Here is a 5,639-nt window from a genome sequence, read left to right on the forward strand (position 1 = left end):
CTCCTCCACACTAATTATTAATAGGACACTGAACTGGTCAAAGCTGTATTATTTACAACATTCCCTCATAACCTAAGAGACGAGGAAGGGGCGGGAATCACACGACATTTCCTGCCCGGTACATGCGAGCTGAGTGTACCACACTGCCCTCTGCTGGCGGAGAGCTCATAGTGCAATGTCCCTATAGCTTTATTATCAGGAAGAGCTCATGTGTTTGGCCCAATGCCATAGTCATGTACTAATCAGTGGTTGTACAGAATATTAGGCACAGCACATGTTATCTGTCGGTACATTTGGTGCAGGCTGTACATGGAGAGATATTGACCTTGTGTGACCTAGAGTGTTTGGTACTGTGGGCTATATTCATTCACCAAAATCAAATATAATGGGTCAAAGATTGTAGAAAACAAACATTACTTATCGGCAGGGGCACAGCGCTAGTGAGACGGCCGCCTCAGGCCGCACTGTCAGAGAGGTGGCATTTTTACTTTTTTTCCCCCTAAATTAGCCCAAGACATGAATACAAAGCTGAGCCGACCTGTCTTGGCTGGCTTAGACCTCTGACGTCTCGGCGCAGGCAGCAATGCTAAGACGTCATCATGTTTCCTGCACTGAGACACAGACGTCTTATGCACGGGTGAAGGGAGGAGGCAGCGGCTCCATTAACCCCTTAGAGACACAGCCCAAAAGTGACTTAAGGACCAGGCCTCTTTTTTCAAATCTGACATGTGTCACTTTAAATGGCGATAACTTTGAGACGCTTTAACTTACACAAGTGATTCTGAGATTGTTTTTTCGTAACACATTGTACTTCATGTCAGTAGTAAATTTTCGTTGATATGTTTTGTCTTTAATTATGAAAAAATAGGAAATTTGGTGAAAATTTTGAAAAAAATGCAGTTTTCAAACTTTGAAATTGCAAGCCTTTCAAATAGAAAGTCATACTACCCGAATTTTTTCATAAATATAATTAACCATGTCTCTGATTTATGTAGCAATCAAATTTTAAGCACCCTTTCATTTTTTTCAGATATTATAAGGCTTACAAGTCAAGCAGTAATTTTCCAAATTTTCAAGAAAATTTCCAAAACACATTTTTCAAGGGACCAGTTCAGTTCTGAAGGGAACTTGAAAGGCCTCTCTAATAAAACCCCCCAAAAGTCACCCCATTCTAAAAACTGCACTCCTGAAAGAATCTAAAACAGCAGTTAGAAAGTTTCTTAACCCTTTCAGCATTTCACAACAATTAAAACAAAATGGAGGTCAAATTTACATTTTTCAATTTCTGTCACTAATATATTCATTTAGCCCTAGAATTTACACATTTACTAAGGTTTAAAGGAGAAACTGCACCCCACATTTTGTTACACAATTTCTCCCGAACACGACATTACCCCATATGTGCTGGTACCCTAATGTACGGGCACACGGTCGCTCTCAGAGCGGATGGAGCACTAATTGGATTTTGTAGGCCAGATTTTGCTAGAATATTTTTCAGGCGCCATGCCCCGATTGCAAAGCCCCCAAGGTGCCAAAACAGTGGAAAACCCCAAAATGTCACCCCATTTTGGAAACTAGACCCCTCAAGGAATTTATCAAGGGGTATAGTGAGCACTTGGACCCTACAGGTGTTTCACAGATTTTTTTACCATTGAGATGTGAAAATGAAAAATTACTTTTTTTTATAATAAAATGTCACTGTAGCCTCAAATTTTTCATCTTCACAAAGGGTTAAAGGAGAAACTGCACCCCACATTTTGTTACACAATTTCTCCTGAACACGACAATACCCCGTATGTGCTGGTACCCTAATGTACGGGCACACGGTCGCTCTCAGAACGGATGGAGCGCTAATTGGATTTTGTAGGCCAGATTTTACTAGAATACTTTTCAGGCACCATGTCCCTTTTGCAGAGCCCCCAATGTGCCAAAACAGTGGAAACCCCCAAAATGTCACCCCATTTTGGAAACTAGACCCCTCAAGGAATTTACCAAGGGGTTTAGTGAGCCCTTTGACCCTACAGGAGTGTAACAGAATTGGCCCAACAAAAGGAAAAGTGACATTTTTTGCTATAAAATGTAGCTTTAACCCCAAATTATGCATTTCCACAAGGGGTTAAAAAAGAAAATGCACCCCACAAATTGTCAAGCACTTTGCCCCAACTACAGAAATGCCCCACATGTGTATGTAAAGTGATGTATGGGCACACTGTAAAGTCCAGAGCTGAAGGATCGCTATTGGGATTTTGGAGGGCAAATTTAGCTGAAATCTGTTTCAGGCACCATGTTGCATTTGGAGAGCCCCTGAAGTGCTAGAACAGTGGAAACCCCCCCCCCCCCCCCAAAAAAAAAAAAAAAAAAACGACCCCATTTTGAAAACTAGACCCCTCAAGGAATTTATCAAGGGGTTTAGTGAGCACTTGGACCCTACAGGTGTTTCACAGATTTTTTTACCATTGAGATGTGAAAATGAAAAATTACTTTTTTTCCAATAAATCGTCCATTTAGCGCCATATTTTTAATTTTTGCAAGTACTTAGAGAATTAAGAGCCCCCCACAGTTTGTTACACAATTTCCCCTGAACACGGCAATACCCCATATGGGATCATAATCTGATGTATGGGTACATGTTGGGGCTCAGAATGGAAAGAGCGCTATTTGGATTTTGGAGGGCATATATTGCTGGAATAGTTTTGAGGTGCCATGTTCCTTCTTCCCTTCTGTGTCTGGCTGGGCCCTAATATCAGTTTATACCCACATATGACATTACGTACGTTATCCGGGGTACACCAGTGTCATATATGTGCCCTAATATCAGTTTATACTCACATATGACATTACCCCGGTTACACCAGTGTCATACATGTGGCATAAAGTGCAGTTTGGGCACACAGCAGGGGGCAGAAGGGAAGGAGCGCGATGCGGCTTTTGGAGTACAGATTCAGATGTTTGGTATCTAGATGCCATGTCATGTTTGTAGAGCCTGTAAGGTACCAGAAAAGTGGATTCCCCAAAGGAGTGACCGCAGTTTGAAAACTGCACCCCTAAAAGAATTTATCAGGGGGTGTAGTGAGTATTAGTATCCCGGACGTGACTGCACAGCGGATGGCGAAGAGGGAATATATAAGCGGTGCGGAGGACATTGCAGACACTAAATTCCCTACTGTACCCCCAGTACCTCCTATGATTGGGGGAGTCACACGGGGGTCACTTCTGGTATATTTTCCCTCATAAGCTGTAAATATAGGGTGTCCCCTGATATTCGCTTGCACAGCTTATACATTCCCTGCCTGCCGCACCCAGTTGTGTTCTAATGATTTGGCGATTTTGCGTGATTTTGTCTTCACATTGGTAGAGGCTATATTTTCTTTATTTTTCTGCTGACGTGGCCATATAAGGGCTTGTTGTTTGCGGGATGCGATGTATTTTGTAATGACACCATCTTGGGGTGCCTAAAACTTACTGATTACATTTTATTAACTCTTTTTTTGCTGGATTTAAAAGAGAAAAAATCAATTCTGGTATTGAGTTTTACCTTTTACATTTTTCGCCATGCAGCGTACAGTATAAGTAACATGTGACCTTTATTCTGCGGGTTGGTACGGTTACGGCGATACCTCATTTATGTTATTTTTTTATGCGATACTAAGGGTGCATTCAGACTACGTAACGCCGGGCGTGTATGAGAGCCGTACACGCCGGCATTACGGCAGACTGCCGAACACTTCCCATTCACTTCAATGGGAGCGCTCGTAACAGCGGCGTTTACGAGCGCTCCCATTGAAGTGAATGGGAAGTGTTCGGCAGTCTGCCGTAATGCCGGCGTGTACGGCTCTCATACACGCCCGGCGTTACGTAGTCTGAATGCACCCTAAGTCTGCAGAACAAAAACACATTTGGGGACATAAATCAGTGATTTTTGCATCGCCATCTTCTGAGAGGCGTAACATTTTTATTTTTCGCTTGACAGTGTTGGTTGAGGGCTTATATTTTGCAGGACAACCTGTGCATTTTATTGGTACTATTTTGGGGTGCATATGACTTTTTGATCACTTTTTATAGCACATTTTGTAAGGTGAGATGGCAAAAAATCACTACTTCCGGCGGGTTTTTTCCATTATTTTTTACCGCCGTTCACTGTGTATATTAAATATTGTTTCAGTTTTGTTGTACAGGTTGTTACGGACGCGACAATACCAAATATGTATTGTTTTTATTAATTTTTTGTGTTTTTTTTACATAATTCATTTTTTATAGAAAAAAGGGATTTTTGGGACTTTATAACTTTATTAATTGTTTTCAAATACTTTATTTTTTTTTTTACACTTTTTTTTTTACTTGTTCTTGTGTCCCTATGGGACACATGGATCAGTGAAGATTGCATCACTGATTCTCTACTCTAGACTGAGACACAGGCTGCAGTGACAGCCTGCACGTGTCTCACTCTAGACACAGGAAGTGAGCTGTGCGGACGGGACAGCTCACTTCCAGAAGACGCCGGGAGCATCACCAGGTAAGTGAGTGCTCAGGGCTGTCTGGGGTCACTAACCAGACCCCAGACTACGTATTACAGATACCGGCACCCCCCGATCTCGGTCCGGGGGGTGCCGGCGGGGGGGGGGAAGAGATCGCGGCACCCTTTGTTTGCGGTGGTCATGTTTGACCATCGCAATCAAAGGGTTAAAACCTCCGATCGGTAAAAGTACCGACCGGAGGTTATGGAAAAGGGTGATAGCTGTCAGTAACAGCTATCACTCAGTTCCGATTCCACCCGCTCAGCTAGTGAGCGGGCGGAATCACCATGACGTAATATTACTTCATGGTGCGCGAAGTACCTCGCGTCCATGACGTAATAGTACGTCAAAGGTCGCTAAGGGGTTAAGGAATCGCAGGTAGGTGAGGATAATTTTTATTTTAATAGGCAGTTACCTGCTGGAGTATCCCCAGCAGTTAACGGCCTATTTACCTACCTATCCCTGTTTATGGCTGCTCCCGCTTCCCTTATACTATAAGACACAGAAGAGGGGAGAAGAGACAGCTGTGAGCAGGTGCGGGCCCGCGAACCCCAACAACTACCTCTATTATTATAGTATAAGAATCGGAGATTCAGGGGAGGTGAAGAAACATTAAAACCAATGTTACTCACCTCTCCTGGATCCAGTGTTACTCCTAGCAGGCTTCGGACCTTTATGGTAATATCATAGACGTTACATGGGGCAGGCCAACGTCATTATGTGTCACGACGCCAGTCTGGCCCATATGACATCAGGCCCAACATTGAAGATGGCCGAAGGCTGCAGGGAGTGCACTGGAGCCTGGGATAGGTAAGTAACGGTTGTTTTTATGTTTGTCACCTCCCAGAATCTCCAATCTTTATATTCTGGGGTCTGAAAAGACCCCAGAGTATAATAATAGTTCATGGCTGTGCCACTATGGGGCATAATAGAGGTTGGCTGGGCCACTGTGGGGCATAATAGAGGTTGGCTGGGCCACTGTGGGGCACAATTCACAGCTGGAAGAAGTTGGTCATGGCATTCCAAAGGGAAGGGTCGGGAAATGTGAGCGATTAGTCAGAGACGTCTCCTGTAACGTTACTGCACTGGATTTACTGTAATGTTACCACCAGTACACCCCCTTAC

Source organism: Leptodactylus fuscus, chromosome 4 (assembly GCF_031893055.1).
Source record: "Leptodactylus fuscus isolate aLepFus1 chromosome 4, aLepFus1.hap2, whole genome shotgun sequence".
Classification (NCBI taxonomy): Eukaryota; Metazoa; Chordata; class Amphibia; order Anura; family Leptodactylidae; genus Leptodactylus; species Leptodactylus fuscus.